The sequence below is a fragment of the Octodon degus genome, unplaced genomic scaffold (genome assembly GCF_000260255.1).
Source record: "Octodon degus isolate 3935 unplaced genomic scaffold, OctDeg1.0 scaffold00004, whole genome shotgun sequence".
In the NCBI taxonomy this organism is placed as follows: Eukaryota; Metazoa; Chordata; class Mammalia; order Rodentia; family Octodontidae; genus Octodon; species Octodon degus.
The window spans coordinates 34,008,071-34,030,249 of record NW_004524580.1 but is presented as its reverse complement, the minus strand read 5'-3'; the positions used below and the strand labels follow the sequence as shown (position 1 = coordinate 34,030,249).

General features: G+C 39.5%; 1 protein-coding gene across 6 annotated transcripts in view; it reads right to left on the bottom strand.

Annotated features, from left to right (window-relative positions):
* The window catches only part of Ric8b (RIC8 guanine nucleotide exchange factor B), a 130,268-nt gene that overhangs the window by 83,978 nt on the left and 24,111 nt on the right, over positions 1–22,179 (bottom strand). The gene's annotated exons all lie outside the window — the stretch shown is intronic.

The following is a 22,179-nucleotide window of genomic DNA, read 5'->3' as shown; positions in this document are numbered from 1 at the left end:
CAAAACAGAAGTTATATGCTTCCTGCTGGGGATGTAGCTCAGTGGCATAGCACCTGCCTGGCAAACACAAGGTCCTCAGTTCAATTCCCGGTACAAAAAGAAAAAAAGTAGAAGTTATATGCTTCCAATACTAAAAAGGAAGTGCACAGCAATAAATGCCTACGTAAAGATCTGGATAGGTTGCATATAAATGACCTAATGATACTTTATCAAGGCTTTACAGAAGAAATAACAAAAGTCAGAGAAGGAATAAATGAAATAGAGTCTAAAAGAAAACTTCAAAACCAATGAAATAAAGAGCTGGTTCTTTGAAAATATAAAGAAAACTGACAAATTAAATAGCTAAATAACCAAGAGAAGACCCAAATAAATACAATTAGCACTCTCTCCCCTGAAACTCTCGCCTTTGAGGTTAACAGGGAAAACAGTTGATGGCCCCACCCTACTATGCTTTGAGCTTCAGCCCAGTGCTTTCTCCTGCTGTGATGGGGCCTTGAGTACAACCCTAAGCACACAAGGAAGGTCTCCACTTCCCTCCTCTTCCTTTAAATTGTGAGGTCTAATGCTTAATTCTCGGGTGTGGGCACAACACAGTTTGCTACCAAAGCACTCTGACCTGCCACCTCATTTCAGACTCCCAGATTATATTTTGCTACACATTAGGATTCCTTTCTAATACTAGGAGGTCTTGTGAGGAGCATTGCCTTAAAAAACATGGTGCACCTACCCTAGGCGATTTGGCCCCTACTCGATTAGCTCATCCTCCCAATGAAAAGTGTTTATGAGGGGATGAATGGATTTTACAATGCGGGTTACACATTCTCCCAGGACCTAAGTTTCTGGTTTCCTTATTTTGCAGTGTGACTGGGATAGGTGTCTTTCCAATGTCATTGTCTCATAAATACCCTAGCTTGGCCTGTTTCCTAGGACACTGGTGTGGACTGAATGGGATTGTGAAAGCGGAAGTGTTTTGAGAGCATACAAAGCTCTTTTGTAAGCTGAGGGTGTAGCTCAGTGGCAGAGTACTTGCCTAGCATGCGAGGCCCAGAATTCAATCCCTAGCACATGCGCGCGCACATACACACACATACCCTCTCTAGGGCCTTCAGAATCTAGTGTGGTTCTCAGGCAGGTTTGAGCAGTCAGCATTTGGGTAATTTATGTTTGGGTTATTATGTTATAAACAACTTCTTTTTTTTTTTTTTTGTGGAACCAGGGATTGAACTCAGATCCTTGACGTTTGCCAGTCAAGCGCTTATCCTACTGAGCCATCTCCCCGGCCCCTATAAACAACTTCTAAAAAAATATTTATTTATTTATTTATTTACTTATTTATTTCATGGGTTATGGAGGAGGTAAAGGAAGGAGAACATAGGCTGTGCTTCTGGAAACAAACTGTGGGTCTTGTTTAGCAGACCTCACCAAGAGGTACAATTCAGCCTCCCCCCAGCCCTGGGGGGGGGGGCTGTGCTACCTTCTGCATCATCTGTCCATGGTCCCAGACGTCCTCCCCTTCTCCCTTCTCTGCCTTGCCTTGAAATGAGAGCAAAATGAAGATAATCTAGAGAAATGTGATCTAGACAGCATTGAAAAAGTGGCAATGTACCGAGAGTAATATCTGCAATATCTGTACAATAGGGAAATACGTAAAGGTAAAAAACCATTTTGAGGACAGCATGCACAAAAGTAGAAGGAATCTCATCTTCTAAGAAGAATTCATACTAATTGTAGCAGCAAATGACAAGATGCCACAACCTTTATCCTTTCCCAAAAATAAAACAAAGAGCATAACAACAATAGTCAGGTGACAGCTGTTTCAGCCTCCTGGGTGAATGTGGCCACGCTCGTGATTGCAGTGGTACCGACCCAGCCCCTGAGACCTGACAGCCCACAGAGCACACATTCTCTGTGAGTGAGCCCAGCACATTCTGGTAGTGCCATACTGCATGGGACAAGATGTGGTGGCCTCTGCACTTTTCTGCAGAAGAGGAATAACTGCTCTGAGTACTTCGACCTTTGTACACCCAGCAGCCAGCACACTGTGAATGTGTGACCCTACTGAATAAAGCCACTGTTGATGATGATGTCCGTACATATGTAAGGTTGAGGCAAATTTCTGAGTAAAAGTTTTACAAAAGGGGAAAAAAATCAATCAATAAATCAATAAGAGATGAAAGGGGGGACTAAAGTATTTATCAACTGAAATTCAAAGGATCATTAAGGAAAATTTTGAAAAAAAACCTTGTGCCAACAAACTGGATAATCTAGAAAAATGGACACACATGACCTCTTAAAATTTAATCAGGATGATTAAATAAATAAATAGACAAATCAATAGCAAGTAATGTGATTGAAACAATAAAAATTTTCCCAACAAAAAGGAGTCAAGGGCCAGACACACTCACTGTTGAATTTTATTAGACTTAAAAAAAAAATATACAACCAATACTTCTCAAACTAAGATACAAAGGAAAGAAATCTTCCCAAACTAACATTCTATGAAATCAGTATTACAAAACCACCAGGACCTGATAATGACACCATAAAAGAGAAACAGAGACTAATATCCCTGAAGAAAAGTAATTTATAGATATAAAAATTCTCAATGAAATACCTGCATATCAAATTTAGCATCACATTAAAAAGATTCTACAGTATGATCAAGATGGTTTCAATGTAAGGATCAAAGATGGCTCAACACAGACAAATCAGTAGATGTGGTAACTGCACAAAGGAAAAGCCTTTGATAAAAATCAACCTCCCTCATGATACAATCTGAGAATAAATTAGGCACAGAAAGATCATATCTCAACATAATAAAAGCTACTCATGACAAACCTAAACCAGCATCACACTAAATGGGGAAAACCTGAACGTATTTCCTTGAAGATCAGGAGTGAGAGAAGGGGACCAACTCTGTTCACACTTATTTAGCAAAACACCAGAAAGGTTGGCCAGAGCAATCAGGTAAGAGAAAAAAATAAACGATACACACATAAGGAAGAAGTTCAATTATCCTTGTTTTCTGGTATTTTGATTCTATATATAGAAAATCCAAAAGACTTCACCAAAGTGACTCAGATTTCATAAATTAATTCAGTAAAACAGCATAATACAACATACAAAAAATCAGTAATTTTTCAGCAGACCAATAATGAACACGCTGAAAAAGAAATTAGGAAAGAAACCACAATCACAGTAGTCATAAAATAAATATGTAAACTACCTAGGAATAAACTCAACTAAGGATGTTAAAGATTCAAAACACTGAAGAAACAAAAACAAAAAAGCATTAGAAAGTGGAAAGATCTCCCATGCTCATGAATTGGAAGAATTAATATTGTTAAAAATGGCCACACACCATCCTAAGCAACCTATATATGCAATGCAATCCCCATCAAAACACCAATGACATTCTTCACACAACTAAGAAAAACAACCCTAAAACTCGTATGTAAGTACAAAAGATCCTGAATAGCCAAAGTGACCCTGAACAAAAAGAGCAATGCTGGAGGATTTCCAATACTTAATTTCAAGACATACTATAAAAATCATAGTAACAAAAACAGCATGGTGTTGGCATTAAAACAGAGACCCACAGAATAGAGGATCCAGTCTACGGCCATACCAGCCTGAACGTGCCCGATCTCGTCTGATCTCAGAAGCTAAGCAGGGTTGGGCCTGGTTAGTACTTGGATGGGAGAAGAGGGGATCCAGAAATAAATCCAAATATCTTCAGTGAACCGATTCTGTATAACCACTATGGAAAACAATACATAGGTTCTTCAGAAAATTATAAACAGAACTACCATTTGATCTAGTTACATCACTGAAAGAAGCGAAGTCAGCACAAAGCACTTATTGTGATGGTGTGTACATTGGCCATGATACAGAATCAGCATAGGTACACATCAACAGCCGAATGGATAAAGGAAATATAGTATGTATGCAGTGGGGTACTGTTCAACCATGAAAGATATAAAATCCCATCATTTGCAGGAAAATGGAACTTAAAGTCATCGTGCTGAGTGAAATAAGATGCAAGAAGACAAGGATCATTCCTTTCTCGCTCCCCAGGCCATCTTGGCGGCTGCTCCTGGTTGAGGACCATTAGCACCTAAGGCAGAAAGATGATGGCTGCAAAGAAGATGAAAAAAATCTCTGGAGTCCATCAACTCTAGGCTCCAACTTGTTATGAAAAGTGGAAAGGATGTGCTGGGGTACAAGCAGATGGTGAAGATGATCAGACAAGGCAAAGTGAAATTGGACATCCTTGCCAACAACTGCCCAGCCTTGAGGAAATCTGAACTAGAGCACTATGCCATGTTGGTCAAAACTGATGTTCACCACTACAGTGGCAATATCAAACTTGGCACAGCATGTGGAAACTACTACGGAGTATACACACTGGCAATCACTGATGCAGGTGATTCTGGGATCATTAGAAGCATGCCACCAGAGCAGACTGCTGAAAAATAAACCAAGCAGAATTTTTCATTAATAAAACTTGCCAGAGCTTGAAAAAAAAGGAGACAAGGATCACAGTTTCATTCATATGATGAAACTAAAAAAAAAAAGATGAATTGAAATGGAAGAGGAATAATTAGGAAGAGGCCAGGGGAAACAGAAAGAAAGCAATGAAGATAGAAGAGATAAATGCACAATGTATGCATCCATGGGAAAGAGTGAAACCCATTTGTAGTTATAATTACTATGTGGTAATAAAAAAGTTTAAAGTTATATTGTATATAGTCCTCTGAAGAATTTAAGTATATATATATATATATATATATATATTTAAATATCCATATATATGCATATATATGTGTGTGTATATATGTTCTTTGAAATATAAAACTATTAATGGAGTAAGAGGCACTATGCATGTTCACACTAGCTGTGGTGTTTATATGCAGTGGGCAGACAGCCTTACCCTCAGTCCACTGACTTGATGTTCAGTAATAGACATATCACTTCAACAGAGCTTTAACCATCATGTGCATATTATTTAGTTTTCTGACCTCCTAATTTAACATACTGCTGAGTCCTCATGAACATGATTTTAAATGGATGCAGTATTAAATATGACTCTTGTCCTCAAGGAGTCTTCAGCATGAGTGTAGCAGAGTGCAGAAAGAACAAGAGGTTTGGTATTAGACAGCATGGCTTCTTATTTTCATTTTTTGTTTATATACTTTGTAGTTTACAAAAGCTTTAATATGCGCTATTCAATCTGAGAAATGCTTCTTAAACACTTAGTGAATAATTGTTTTCTAAAAAACTTTTTGAGGGGCCGGTGAGATAGCTTAGTGGTCTAAAGTGCCTGCTTGGGCAAGCTTAGGCAGGCACAGGGGACCGCAGTTCATTCCCTGGCACCACATGCCACACCAGCCACTCTCTCCGGGAGGACTGAGCTGGCCAAAAAAAAATTGAGATAAGGTCTTGTTCTACAGTTCAGGTTGGCTTTGCACTCCTGGCAGTCCACCTGTCTCAGCCTCCCGAGTGCTGGATTATAGGCATACCATACCATACCATGCACTTTGTAAGTGTCATATAAAGACACTTAGTCCAAGAAAGCAGAAGGTGAGGACGCACTGGAGATCATCCGGCTCCAATGTAATTTCCACTGTAAATCAATGTTGTAGCTCTCTCCAAACTACTACTTGTGATCTTGGACATGTTGCTTTATTAGGCTTCTTTCCAGTGTATCACACATTAGCACCAAATGCCCTCTAATACAACCTTCTTCAAGTTTCAGAATGGTAGGGTTTCAATATGAATCTGTAAAACTAGGATCAGGTTTAGTTTTAGCTATGAAACAAGCAAGCCAACTTACAAAGTACATATGTGAACAATCAAATGATCTATCATAGTTTAAGAAGTGATTTCTAAAAAACTTTTAAAATTAAATGTCAAGTTTTATAAGGAAAATACCTTTGCTTAAATGATTACATAACAATTTTACTGTACTGTGGTGACCCAAAAAAAATTTCAGAAAACACGTTTGAGAAAAGTGCTACACAACAGGGTTACTGTGGATTAGTGGCAGTTCACAGACTGTCACTAGATCATGTTGAGGTAGGTCTAAAAAATTTAAGAACCTTTACAATAACTTGACTTTGCCATAACACGTAAGAATGTTACTGCTTCTTTTAGCGTTTTAAAACTGTACTGTACTAAATTATTGCTCTACCACAGATTAGTAGAAAAGGAACAAACAAAAACCTTGGTACTTTATCACAAATAGTTTGAGAAACACTGCTTATATAACAAAGGTAGTAAAACTGTATCAGATTATAGAGTAATGAATCAATGATACGCTTGAGAACCCCATCTCCTTAGGTAGCACTAGGACTGTGGCAAAGCCCACAGCTGCCTAACCATACCATGTTCTCCAGGTGTGCCTCACAGACACAGGACTGAGCCTTTGCCAATGGAAGGTGTGTGGACACATTCTATGCCAGGGTAGGCAAACCTTAGAGACCAAGTGAATAAACTGCAACTCCAAATCTACTTAATTATTGCAAAGTGCCAACACTTCAATTAAGTCTGAATTCTGAGGCTTTAGTACACAAAAAATAACTCATACTTTAACATCTTTGGTCTTAAAAGAAAAACAACACAAGTGCCTGAGGTTCACCCTCACTGTTCTATGCTATTTCTAAGCTAAGTCTGGATCTCTAAAACAGTGGCTATGCTTTTCTACCTTCTTGTGCCCTTCCACAGCTCAGAAGTGAGAAGTGGCAGTGCAGTCAATGTCAGACAATATTCCAATGTTGAAGCACAGCTTGACAACTTGGAAGGAAGTCAGGTCCCCCAAGAATAAATGTGTGGAGCCAGCCACCACATGCCTGATGTCATTTGAGAATTATGACCTGAAGAGGTGATACACACCTACGCTCCTTAAACTACTTCTACTATGATCCCTTTTAAAGTTGTTGGTTCTTTTTCACAAGTTTAGCTTTAACTTAAATAGAATGCATGCTTGAAATACCGTGTCTCCTCAACGCTTCGTATGACCCTCTCATGTCATCATCTCATAAGTAACAGATGTACCTTACCCTAAAGACTGAGCAGCTACCTTCATCTGCAGTAACAGGAGGTGGCCAACATGGGCTCATGTCATGGCTGGTTTGCTTATATTTATATGCTCACTGGGAATTCTCCAAGTGTCTATTTTATAAATTCAAGGTAATGCAGGGTGGCAACAGTGAACTTCTATAGAATTTATTAAATTTCCTGGAGATAGGCCCTTGCTGTGTTGCCCAGGATGGTTCAGAACTCCAGATCTTCCCACCTCAGCTTCTAGAGTAGCTGGGATTACCAGTATGTACCACTATGTCCAGCTAAGGAATTTAAAATCAAGTATAGAATTACAAAGTAACAGAGCCATAAGTGAATACTGTAAGTTGCTCAGCAGGTATTATTGTTATTTTGGACTAGAAAGGTCTTTGACTTAGGAGGCTGTGCACTGTAGCACATTTCTCAGCACTGTTAACCTCTACCCACTAGAAGCTAGTGACACCCTATCACTGCTATCAAAGTCATGACATTCAAAATGTATACAGAAATTGTCAGAGGAGCAAAATCAGCTCCCCCAATTATGAAACAGTGATCCAAACATAAAATGTTAAAACACAAAGCCAAGGCACCTTAATTCAATCTTACAGGAGGAAGGAAGACCAATTCAGGAAAAAATTGCCTAAGGAAGTGTTATCTAAAAAGATTCCTGAAGCATAAAGTTGTAGGGGCTGGGGAGATGGTTGTTAGGGCCGAGGAGATGGCTCAGTAGAATAAGTGCTCCCCTGGCAAAGAAAGAAAGAAAGAAAGAAAGAAAGAAAGAAAGAAAGAAAGAAAGAAAGAAAGAAAGAAAGAAAGAAAGAAAGAAAGAAGAAATAAAGAAAATTTCCAGTGTGTCACCCAACAAACATCTTGAGGGCCTATAGATGGGTTAGGTATGTATTTTAAAGGAAAGGTTGACAGGAGTTGCTATTTGTGAGAGGAAGGTTTCCGGTTCAAGTAACAGTGTCATTTATTAAGCAGACAGTAGGGAAGAATAGATTTGAGGGGAAATTCTGTAAGGTCACATTAAGTTTGAACTGCTTACAGAAATGCTAAATAGGAAGTTGGATATATGCTGCTGGAGCCCCAAGTCACTACCAAGACCATGCATTCTAGATGAGTACTGACATTTCAATTTAGGAATAGATTAGATCACCTAGAGAAAAATATACAGTAGGAGTATGGGTCCCAAAAAATGCCAACAATGAAAAAGGAGATAGAGGGATGTAAACTAGAAAAAAATTAGCAGTACTGGATTTCATATGATAGGAAAAAGGATTTTATGGAGGGAGAAACACACAATGCAGATTAAAAAATGAAATGGCACAAGGATTTGACTATTTCTACATCACAACGGTGATAAAAGGTGTTTTGAACAGTAGTTGTAATGTGAGCAAATAGAGAAGTAGCAACCTTCTAAGATACAAGGAAAGCAGAAAAATGGGATGGTAATACGAGGAAATACAAGGTCAAGAGAAACTGTTGGTCACTTTCTTTTTTAAGAAGAGGATATGCTAGTTTGTATCTTACGATTAGAAGAATGGAGAGTTTGAAATTAACCGAGAGGAAAATGAGGAACTTACTGGAAGGTACTAACAGGCAGGGGAATGACCCTGGATTTGTACTTTTGAAATAGCTCCCTGATGTTAATGTGGAAAATGGATAAGCAAACGCGGCAGGACCAGAAGCAGTGGACCAGGTAAGAGGCTGGCTCCAGTGAGAAATGACAGAAGTCTGAATTAGGGCAGTGGTGCTGGAACTTGGACACAAGGGAGATTTTACGGGAGGGAGAATTAACTGAAGGACTGGTTATGGATGAAGAAGAGGCAAGAAACTCCCCAGGTTTCTAACTTAAACAACTTGATTAGTGGTGGTATCATTCATTTCTAAGGTAAGGGACTAACTTCTAAAAGTTGGCAGCAAAAAGAAAATGTTATTGTCTGGTAGCTATTTCTCCTTACTGCTGCCATGGTGGGCACTTCAGATCAAACACATCCGAATTCATTAACCACGAGGGAGTCAGACCTCTGATTCACTGTCATGGTATTTTTCATCCAGGCACAGTAACATTGACACCATGTGAACTTTTCCCCTGTTACTTTCTGCATTTACAATGTCTTCTCAACCTTTGACCTTCCTGAGTTATTGCTATCTTCAAAACAAATGCTGTCTTTCCACCATTGCTCCAGCAGGAAGTCATATCTTTCAGCTCTAAATTGAAAGTACTTTAATCTCTGCTGCTGTTATAGAACTTAACACCTCTAACCTTGAATTGGATTTATGGAGACTTACTTCCCTAATCAGCTAGTGGAGAGGGTGGATTTGGATTTGCCTGATATATTTGTTCTTCTACAGCTACAAAATCAATTATGTCAATTATATTGAATACTGACATACATACATACCTACATACAAAGTGTGGCATCTTCAAAGCACTGTACATCATAGAAGATAATATTCCAACATTCAATAGGTTATTAGTGCTGTGAGCTTAATTACCAGTTTCCTCCCTCCCTCCTTCCTTCCCTCCTTCCTTCCTTCCTTCCTTCCTTCCTTTCCTATTTTTGCAGAACCTGGAATTGAACTCAGGCCCTTGCGCTTGCCAGGGAAGCGCTTATTCTACTGAGCCATCTCCCCGGCCCCACCACTTAACTTCAGTTGTAACACCTTCATGGTGGGGCCAAAATTCTACCCCTTGTTGCCAGGTAGCTCTAAGCCAACTGTGATACATGCACAACTGTATGGATAGTCATACAAATATCACAAGTGGGTCAGGCTGGCAAGAACATGTTAAACAAGCTGGTCAACTTGAATTTTCTTTCTTTTTTTTTTTGCGGAACTGGGGATTGAGCTCAGGCCCTTGTGCTTGCCAAGGAAGCACTTATTCTACTGAGCCATCTCCCCAGCCCCCCTTTTTTTTTTTTTTTTGTTAACTTTCTTATGTTAAAATGGGTAGAATAGTACTATACCTATTTCACAGGGTTGTTGGGAAATAATAAAAGACAATGTAGGGCCAGCCAGATATCTCAGCAGCCTAAAGTGCCTGCTTAGGCAGATGCAGGGGCCAGGGCTTCCATCCCCATCTGCTGTGTCGGCCCCACCCCTGGGGTGAGTCCAATCTGTGTATGAGACCCTGTACTAAAATACATAAAAATAATCCAATATAGTCCAGTAGTCCATAATAGTAATGGGTTATCCATAGGACTGGCAATGCCAGAAGTTGTTTAATTTCCATGTTTTTATGGGGTTTTTCTCATTTCCTTTGTCATTTATTTCCAGTTTGATTGTACTGTGGTCAGATAATATGCATGGGAGAATTCCTGTTTTCTTGCATATACTTAAGCATGACCTATGGACTAGTATGTGGTCTACTTGAGAAAATGACCCATGTACAGCTGAAAAAAATGACTAAACAAAAAAAGGGTATACAAATAAAGGACCATTTTGTATCTGTATATACAAAATAGGATAGATATACAGTTACTTTCTCTTAATTCAATGAGAAGAAAGATTTGTACTAATAGTGTTTGGACAGGATAGCATGTCTGCATCTTGTACTATGAATAACCACTGTGAAGACAACAATATGCAATGTAATAATTACTGAAACTGTCATACTAATTGGTTTTGAAACTGTCTCATTGCTATTTCTCAATAAAATAAAAAAATAAAATGCATAAAAAGATAACATACATGTTACCCTTAAATCAAACTGTAAAATTACTGTAACTATAACACATATGTAGAAGCTACTTGCTGTAGGAAAGAATATGAATATGACAGATAAGCTTTCAGATAAGCTGCTATTTATTACCTATTGAGGCAAGTTCCTTTTTTTCTGTTTTTCAACTTCAGCTTCTTTTCTTACAAAATGGTTTCATGCTTCTCGTATTTACCAGGTTGTTTTACTACATGGGATGGTATGCAGTAAAAGCTACAATGTTACTCTTACACGACCTACAAGAAACTCTCAACCAATAGCCCATCTTCAAGAAGGCTTAGTTTTGACTGAAACAGTAAGTCACATGTAGATCTGACAGCTTTCCTTCTGGCATTACTGCTTGCAATGCAGATTGAAAGGATCTAATGGGTAGAGGCTTCAGAAACTCTGTCAGGTGGTGAAGTTCAGGTAAAGATTAATGGGTCAGAATAAAAATGGGCCAATGATTAAAAAACTGAAACAGCAATGAAAGAGAAAGTGAACAATGCAAAGACAAGCACTGACATTTTGTTTCATTTGTAAGAAACAAGAAAACACAGTGACCTCAGGGTAGGGAGACACATGGACACTGACTTCAACTCAGCGACAGCTCCAGCGGAGGTACATGCCAGCAAAGGGCCACAGGGCCAAGTACTCAAAACGTTAGGAATCAGAAAGGGGCATGTATCACTTACAATTCACATAAGTGGTACAGAAAGTGCTAGGAAAAGTGGCTTTTGTGGGTAAAGAAGTTTGGGAAATGCATACACTATGGAAGCAAGGGCAGATTCAACCATAGAACCCTTAAGAAAAATAACACCTACCAACATACTCAGAACAAGGAGTATTTTTTCTCATTTTACAGACATTAAAAACTAACTCCCAGAGAGGTGAAACGATGGTAAAGTGGCACAGAAAGCTATAATGGAAAGGAAATGTAAATTTTTATTAGAGTCTCAGTTCCACTTCTTTTCATTCTACTGATATCTGGCGACTGGTAAGAAATAAAGCAAAAAAAAAAAAAAAAAAAAAAAAAAAAAAAAAAAAAAAAAAGGATGTTCTTAACATTAAAAGTAGTTCTGGATTAAATTTAGCCTGTGGAGATGGCCGCTCACATTCTTAGTGTAAAGGTGGCAGGGACAGCTTGCGCTGTCCTCTCCTTGAAGGCCATGCCCGATCCACGTTCAGACTAGAGCAACGGCAGGGGCCCTCTCTTGGAGGGCTGGAAGGTGCCTGTGGAGCTCGGTGACCACGGCTTGCAGAAACTTCTCCCTGGGTGCTCCAGGATCGTCCCGTATGAGGCTCACCCTGCCACCTCCCGAAGTGGTTGATTATTGGAACAATTAGAGGGCAGTGTTCAGTATGTGACAACATCACGATCCTAGGAGACTTTGAAAAACACCCCACAGACCTGACCATGGGCCCCATGTGGCTTTGAGGCTGGAAGGGAAATGAACTGCAGCAATGTATACGAAGGAAGGAATGGTTGGAAATAGAGTGTTCACTGATGACTTGCACAATCTTAAAAAGCATATCCGTTATCTCTACAAACACTTCAATCATCGTGGGAAGTACCAGTAGAAGAAAAATGTGGGATCTGTGGAAGAGATGCATCTGTCTTCCTGGAGAGGGGGACAGGACTTTCTCTAGGAGGAAAAGGCTTTGTATGCTCGCTAATAAAATGGAGCTTTGGGCTCTAAAAAAATAAACAAATAAACTTAGCCTGTGAAGGGAAATACTGAGGCTGGATCTTCCCCCTCCTTAATGAAAGAGACCTAAGTCCTTAAATAGCTCTACTTTCTTATTTTTTAATGGTTCGATTCAATATTAGTGAACAACTATCTTACAGTCTGCCACGGTCTCTTCAATAAGCACGGACTCTTTCCCCTCACTCTTTATCCACTGCACTACAGTGTTAGTCACATGTATAAGCTGTATTTCACTCCCATCAACCAGCACTCCTACAGTGGTGGGGTAGGGTCTGTTCTTACAATAGGCTCTGCACATTCATCGGGGGAGATGTGGCCCAGTGCCATGGGTTCATACGTTAAAGACAGAATCCTAGCACATCTTCTTGAACCATTATTTTACAAAAAGTTACCTGTATTGAGGACAGCATTCTTTTTTTTTTCTTTTTCTTTCTTTCTTTATTTTAATAGATTGCAAATTGAAAATAAATTATTTACAAACATAAGTAAATATAACAATAAAGATTGTCCAAAATAAAAATGAAGAAAGAATTTACAGATCAGTCATAGTAGTTCACTGTGTCAAAACCAAGAAACTTATATTCATATAATTAGAATTCTCAAAGTAGAAAAGAGTAGGCAATAAATATTTAAAGATTTAAAATTTCTGAATTTAGTTCAACTTATAATACCATATTTCCAAGAAAAATGAACCTTTTTGCACAAGAAATTTCAATAAAATCATACCAAGATACACAAGAGGACAGCATTCTACATGAAAAAAAAAAGTGCATTATAAATTACAGCACAAAAGTCAAGTGAATTTTCCAGATTAAAAATAAGATGTCAAAGGAGTTTTTTGTAGCCAAAATAGGTGCTCTTGGAAGATATCTTCTTGGCCTCTAAAGGTTACATCTACACTCACCTCTGATGGACATCAATGGACATACATTCCACAGGGATCTAATTTTAGTTCTTACCTGAAGCTGAAGGTCAGTCACATAAATCTGATAGTTCTAAACTTCTCTCACACACAGCAAGCAAGTGAGTGGGAATGGGAAAGGGAGGGAGCGAGGGGGGACCTTATTATAATAGAAATAAACTTCCTATAATTAATCATTGGAACTATGCTGTCAATCCTACAAATAGATCTCTTCAAAAACTGTTACCAAAACACTGTGCAGTTAATGACTTACTGTCACCCATGTTGAGATGTGCTTTACTAAAGGTTGGAAAAAAGATTCTGGTGGTCAAATTTGGAATTTCTTTATAAAAAGCTAAAGAGATTTTTCTAAGTGAAAGCTCAGCTGGCTTCATGTATATTCAGTTTAATATTTAAACACTCTGGAGAGCAATGGTAATGCTCACTTTATACTTAACACATATTATTATCTCTGTAAATGAGGCTTTACCTAGAAGGAAAGCCAGACATTCCATCTTTAGGTTCTCGTAGTGCCCAGAATAGTTTCCAGTAAAGCAATCCTTCTGGGTATGTTCCGTATCACAATGATTCTGCCAAAAAGACTTAAAGAGTTCTGAGTAGCAATGATCAAACTAGTTTGGCTTAAGTTTCTCTGTAAATTGGCAAAACTAAAAAAGAATGTTGCATCATCAAGAGTTCGCTAACAGATGGGAAAGACAGTTTAAGTGTAAATGGAAGTTTACAAAATCAATCAGCTGCCCTTCCTTTCTTAAATGAGCAGAAACAAACACATCAAAATGATTTCTCTTCGAAGTGCCATCCAACTCTGCTTCTCCTACTACTTGAATCTACTTTTCAGAAAGTCTTCTCCACACTGTATATATGAAATTTTAGTTCTTTAAAAAGTTAATATAGCAATAGATATAGAAGTCTCTTCATTTGTCACAAACTAGAATTCACCAGGACCATGGCTTCATTTAATCTTTGGTGAGCTCTTAGCATATGCTCTGGTTAGCCCGTGTAGACCACTAACACAGCTGGAAGACGGGTACTGCTGTGGTGCGTTCCTCATCCCTGAGTGGCTGATGGAAACCGTGGTCCCCCAGGTCTTGACAGCACTGCTGCATCTTTCAGAGTCATAATGTCATACAGTTTCTTATTTTGCCTCCAATGCCATCTACCTCACAACACTCAATTATCCAGTCTGAACTAGCTCTCTCCTTGGCTCTTGGCTCCAGTAGCCCAGGCATGTATAGAAGTCAGGGCTCTGATGGTAAAACCCTCCCCTCCTTATCTGTGGAAGCCCTACCCTACCTAAAGGTCATAGGAGGTAATAAAAAAGAAAACAGTGAGGGTTAGATAAGGTCAAAGCATGTGGCCTGGGTCTGGTGGGATCTGTACCTTTATGAGAGGAGATACAGGGAGGCTGGGCTTCATCTAAGCACACACAAGAAGTGAGTACATACTGAGACGATGGCTGCCCACGACGCAAGCCGGGGCCTCAGACTGACACCTATTACTGCACTTGGCCTCCAAACTGTTGTCAGCCACCCAGTCTATAATATTTTGTTATCCCAGCCCAAGCAGATGACAAAAAGTAAAAACAGGGATAAGAGCAAAGCTAAATTATGTCAATGAGATGGTTCTGTACTGTTAGGGATCTTCAAAGGCACAGAAACATGACGTTAGCACAGCTGTCCCTAGTATCTGCAGGGAGACTGAGCCCAGGCCCCTGCCCCTCACCAAAGTCTGAGGATGCTTACTTCCTTAAATTACATGGTGCAGCACTTGCACACCATCTGTGTACATCCTCCTATATACTTTAACTCACCTCTAGATTTCTCATAACATCTGCTACAATGTAAATGCTACATAAATAGCTGTTAAACTATGATTTGGGGAACAGTAATAAAACATCTGCACATGATCAGTAAGAATTTTTTCTTCTGTTTTAGATCTGGGGCTCTCCGCAAAGCACATGGATAAGGAGGGCCAACTCTGTAGCAAAAGAGGCACAGAAAGCAAGTATCTGGGCTGCTTTCTAGTTACTAGGCTTTACTAGGTTCTGAGCTTGGATCTGTAGCAATTTACTCAGCCTCTCTGCAGCTACACTGTCTCATCTGTTGGACAGAGATATAAGCTATCTCGTGGGCTTGCCAGAATGCAATATAGCTAGCACATGAGAGAACACATCACAAAGGGTAAGGCGTCATATATGCTACTACTTAATATGACTGGAGCACAGAGAGCACCTAGAGTCAAACTCTAGCTCTGCCCTATGTGCTTATGTGATTTTAGGCAAATTTCTTTAAGCTACTTGAGGTTCATTTCCTTATCTCAAAAGATAAGAACAACAACCATGGCTTATAAATATAAGCTGAGACAACATATTAAAAAAAACTCTAGCATAATGCTTGAGGCACAGTAGGAGGCAATGCATATTTTAACAATGGCCAGATGAACAAATAGAAATACTGACTAGCACACACTACATAGGCAAAAAGTAAACATATTTTAAACCTGTATTTACCTTTCAATGGCAAAGCCACTTAAGACAGGTAAATGGCGATGTTAAAACATAAACTACAGGGTCAGGGAGATAGCTCAGTAGAATAAGTGCTTGCCTGGCAAATGCAGGATCCTGAGTTCAATCCCCGGGACCGCCAAAAAAACAAAAACAAAAAACCATAAACTACTACTTTACATTATTAGTTTTATATATTCTACAATGCCCATTTAATTTTACAGTGTTCACTATGACACACTGGTATACCCAGTGCCAGTACAGGCACACAACTAAAAATGCTAATTTAAAGTTCAGTGCATGCAAAGCTGGGCATGGAGGCACATGCCTGTAATCTCAGCACTTCACGGACTGAGGCAAAGGATCACTGCAAATTCAAGGCCAGCCTGGTCTACAAAGGGAGTTCTGGGCCAGCTAGTAGTACATAGCGAAACCCTATCTGAATAAAGAAAAAAAAAAAAGAAGAAGAAAGAAAGAAAGCAAAAGAAAAAAATTCAGTGCATGCAAATTATTCAAGAGAAATATATTCTAAGTGCTATCTATTTTGGGTTAGTGAGTTATAAAAGAATATGACTCAAGTGAAGTTGCAATCAGCACCGATAATGTATAGCATCAGGGAGGTTGATGACATGTAAAGTAAATAAGGAGTGTTAAATATCTTTCATTATAAAGCAATTTAAACTGTGTATCAATAAGTTACAGGAATAAACTATAGGGAATTTACCCAGAAAAAACTTCTTAAGCTTGTTGGGCATTAAGTGGAAAAGAAAAAAACACAGGCTAAGTGGCGGGAAAGAGGAAGAAAGATAAGCCCAACACCACCAACAGGACAGAGAGGGATATGGAAAAACTGCAAATCAACAGCAGCAGACTTAAATTCAAATAAAAGCTTCCTAAATTAACTTATCCAAAAGCAGAGGGGCTGTGAACTTCCCTTTGCTGACAGTACTCAGAACACGCTGGCTTTTCATGAAGGACACTCCAGGAGGCATCACTGGACTGGAAGACGGTCTGGCCCCTTACTACACTAACTTCCTAGAGGATGAGCCCTGCAAACATGATGGTACAGCAATAAGGGAGGTCAAAGATCTGCTTTGAGCTCTCACCTTTCCACATATTAATTCTAACCTGAATAAGTCAATCTTTCAGTTTTTCAACTATAAAAAGAGGAGTTGAACATTGGAAATATCTGGTGAACCAAGAGCTCTTTTAGCTCAATTTACTGAAGGTATACGACTTCTTCACTTTCTTTCATATATGGTCAAAATTTTTTAACACAGCTAACTACTGAGAAAAGATACTTTCTGTCCCCCATCATCAGTCTGAATCATTGAAAAAAACATGTGACACATCTAAATTTATACAGGTCAAGCATCATAAAGCCTCTGGGAAGAGATGACACAGACATCACTGATTATCCAGTCACTTACACTGGACAGCATGCTTTTATATTTTGTCCATGCTGATAATCTGTTCAACATTAAGCTGTGTCTATGCACTGTATTAGACCTAAAAATCCTGGATGCCTAAACCAGAAAATGAACAGAAGCCACTGATAAACTACTAACAAGTAGGAGCATGGCAAGCACGTAAGCTGTGGTGCCAGCTTGCTCAGGCTCTGATCATGCCATCCCACGTGCCTCTAGTTCAGAAAAATAATTTGTGTGCCTTTGTCTCCCTATTTGTAAAATAAGCAAAATATCAGTATCTAAAGCTTTGTGCCTATACCTGCACAGCCCTGGAACACTGATAAGCCTACTTCTATGTGTTAGCTAGGAGTACTAACTTAAAAACAGCTTTATTGAAATTTAATGACTCACATACTATAAAGTTCACCCTGTTGGTATAATCACACTTGTGTAATAATCACTACTTAATTATAGAACATCCTCATTACTCCCAAAAGAAACCCAACACCCATCAGCAGCAAATCCCAATTCTCCTCTTTCCCTATCCCCTGGCAACTACTAATCCATTTTCTGTTACCGCAGATCTGCTATTCTAGAATTTCACATTAGAATCACACATGCAGTCATCTGTGCCTGGTTTCCAAGTCCATCTACCCAGTAGCATATACGGGTTACTTTCCACTTACAACTGTAAAATATTCTACTCAATGGATAGAACACATTTTGTTTGCTCGTTCACTAGCTGTTGGATCTTTGGGCTGTTGGCCATCTGCTGGCTCCTATTCAAAAGGTTCCCTTGGATAGTTCTGTACAAGCTTCTATGTGTGTATGTGTCTAGTTCTCTAGGAGTATAACTGCTGGGTTACATTTATTATTTTTTGTATTCTTGATGTATTTGGTACAGGGTCTTCCTTTGCAGTATGGACTCACAGTGATCCTCCTGTCCTAGCCTTTCCAGTTCTGAGATTACAGGCATGTGCTACCACACCTGGTTTCGGGGCCAGCACAGCATGTGGTGTTGGGGATCAAACTCAGGTCCTTGTGCTTGCCAGGAAGGTGATTAGACCACCAAGCTATCTTCTCAGCCCCTACATGTTAATTATTCAACACCTGCAGATTATTTTTCAAATGGTTGAACAAGCTTACCATCCCACCAGCAGCATATGCAGTTTTGATTTTTTCCATATTCTAGCCAACGTCTGTTACTGTGTTACCTTTCTATTATAGCTACCATAGTGGGGGTGAACTGCTACTTTATGGTGGTTTTGATTTGCTTTTCCCTGATTAATAATAGCAAAGTCATTTGAGTATCTTCTTTAGAAACATTTCTATTCAAATGCCTCATGAGCAGAGGGAGAGAATGTTACTGAGGATTGAACCCAAGAAGAGCTGAGTTATATTCCCAGCATTTGATAAAATTTTATTTTGAGGCAAGTTCTTGCTAAGCTGCCCAAGTGCTACTGAAACTTAAATCCTCCTGCTTCAGACTCCCAAGCAGATAGGATCACAGATCACTGCCACCATGCCTGACTCTTGTGCCTATTTTAAAGTTCATTTGTCAGGCCAGCCAGAGAGCTCAGCGGACTAAAGTGCCTGCTCAGGCAGAGTACTGCGGGCCAGGGTTCGATCCCTGGCCTGCCATGCCACCCCCGCCCCGGGGGAGTGCTGAGACACAACTGAGACTGGGTGTGGGAGGCAGAAAACAGGAAGATCACTGAGTGAGACCCTGTAGACCCTGTACTAAATACCAAAAAATAAATAAATAAAGTTCATTTGTCTTTTTATGAGTTAAGACTTCTTTATTTGGTCTAGATTATCTCTTATATAAAATCTGATTTGCAAATATTTTTCCCATTCTATAAGATGTCTTTTTTAAACAGTATCCTCTGAAGCATGGACTTCTCTTAATTTTAATGAAGTCCAATTTCTCTGTTTTTGTTTCTTTTATTGTTCGTACTCTCAGTATCATCTCAAGAATCCACTGTCAAAAGTGGGAACATGAAGAACAATTTCTCTGTTTTCTTCTACAAGTTGCATGGCTTTATCTGATTGCATCTTTGATTTTGAATTTTGTGCTATTTTTTCATATGGTCTAAGGAACTAGCTGATTTTTTTTTTTTTTTTTTTTTTTTTTAGTACTGGGAATTGAACTCAGGACCCTGTGCTTGCCAGGCAGGAACTGTACTACAGAGCTATAGCCCCAGCCCCCAGCCTTTCACAGGTCACTAGCCAGCTGTCACATTATCACTTCTCACCAGCTATACTCACACTCTCAGCCAGGTCAAGCTATCTTGATTATCAGTGCTCTGCACTAGACCTTCAGATTGGACATTTCTGAGTCCTCAGTTTTGTTTTGTTTTTTTCCAAAGATTGTTTTACTCTGTGACTTTGCAATTCTGGATGAATTTTATTTATTTATTTATTTGTATTTTAGGGGTCTGCAGGGTGTTCAGGGTCTCACTACTAGATTGGACTCACAGTGATCCACCTGTTTACAGCCTCCCAAGAGCTGGGATTATGGGTGTGTGCCACCACGCCCAGTCTCAACTGCTGTCTCAGCACGCCCCAGGGGCGGGGCTGGCATGGCAGGCCTGGGGATCAAACCCCTGGCCCCTGTGCCTGCTTGCAGGCATTTTAATCTGCTGAGCTATTTGGCCGGCCCTGCATGAATTTTAGAATTGGCTTTCTACAAAGAAGCCATTGAGCATTCTAAAAGGCACTGAAATAAAGATTACTGGGGAGAATACTAACATTTTAGCAACAGTAAGTACTCCAATCCATGGAGTGGGACTTTTACCACTTACTTATACATTCTTTAATTTCTTTCAGCGTTTTATAGTTTACAAAGTCTGAGTCACATCCTCAGGGATTACCCCAGGGCAGTGGTGGTGAGCCTCTGGCCTGTGTGCTGCAGCCGTCTGCATCACTGGAAGCTCTGCCATCACGGCTCTAGAGCTCGGTAAATGTGCCTCACAAGAACCTACTGGAGATTTATAGTTAGCTCCAGTGAGATGCAGAAATGGTTTTTTTGAGACACAGTCTCGGTATACAGTTTGGGCTGGCCTTGTGCTCACTTCTGTAGCCCCCCGGCTGGTCTCAAACTTGCAGAGATCCTCTTGTCTCAACCTCCCAAGTGTTGGGATTATAGGCATGTGTCACCACCCTCAGATCCAGGGCCACATGTTGGGCACCCAGGGACCAGGGCTGAGACTGCACAGCATGCGGGGTCAGGGATCGAATTTGGGTCCTTGCGCTCACCACATAGGTGCTTATGCCTCTGAGCTATCTCCCCAGCAGTGTGATTCTTATAAGTACTTTTCCCTATCTCCTCTTTGTGTGGTGCTATGGAGATATATATACATATATATATTATATATATATATTATATATTATATATTTTTTAAAATTCTGCAAACTTAATACGTTGTAATTATCACTTTTATGATTTTGAGATACCTGAAAGAAGAGAGTAAATATCATTTCTGGTTCTCTTACCTTGTTCTTGTTGGTTCTAGTTACCATCTAGAATCACTTCCTTAGTCCAATCAGCTTTGCTCCCATTCACTTCTGTACCCTGTGTGTGTGTGTGTGTGTGTGTGTGTGCGCGCGCGCAGGGTGTCTCAGTACACAGCCCACACTTGTAGTGATCCTCCTGATTTCTGCCTCCCACGTGCTGGGATTGCAGGCCTGCGCCACCACACCCAGACTGCATCACAGCTCAGCACAGCCGGGGGCAGGGCTGGTGTGGCATAGGGAACCAGGGATCCCACCCTGGCCGCTGCGCTTCTCTAAGCAAGGGCTCAGTCTGCTGAGCTATACCACCGGCCCTACTTCTGTACTCTTTTAGGCAAGTATGTTTCACTTCTATTACTGGCTCAACAATAGATTATATGCAAATAAAGCATTTCATACAAATGCTTTTTTTTGAGACAAGGTATTGCTTGTCTTAACATTGACTTTTACAGCTATCCTACTTAAAATTATTATAAACAAGAATGATATTTATTTATTTATTTGGTATAGATTTTAAGTGCCATTTGGGGCCATTGCTTTTAACATGAAGAACTTGTTCTAGTACTTCTGGTAAAGTAAGCTGGCTAGCAACAAATTCAGAAGGTTTTTGCTATTTTTTTTTTTTTTTTTTTTACATTGAAGTGTCTTCATTAGCTTTATATTGTTAAAAGGTAGCTTTGCTAATAAATGTATGATAAAATGTTCTACACCATGGGTCATTCAAGAAATGCAAATTATAACAACACTGAGATTCTACCTCACCCCAGAAAGAATGGCTATCATCAAGAAGTCAACCAATAACAAATGCTGTGGGGGGGGGGCTATGGGAAAAAAGGAAAACTTCTCCACTGTCAGTGGAGGTGTAGACTGGTGCAACTACTGTGGAAATCAGCATGGAGACTCCTTAAAAAACTAGGATTGGAGGTCCCATTCAATCCTGCTATTCCCTTTCTGGGTATTTTCCCAGAATTGAAAACATCACACCATAGCAATGTACATGCACCCATGTTTATAGCAGCACAATTTGTAAAAGCTAAATCTTAGACACAACTCAAATGCCTATCAACTGAGGAATGGATGTGATAGTTTTACACAACAGAGTACTACTCAGCTATAAAGAAAGATAAACAAGATAGCTAAAATAATTGTACTATTTATTTCTACTAGTTTATTGTAGGGAATAGTTAATACTTAAGATATTGCTTTTTTTACTAATTAATTAAAAATTTAATGTTTCAAAACAATTGAACTAAGAAAAAGATTTCATGACAGCAAAGAAGTACTAAGAGTAAAACATAAGATAAATACTGGAATGGCAAGTAAATGACCAGCACTTCTAACAGTTTGAGGATAGGATATTG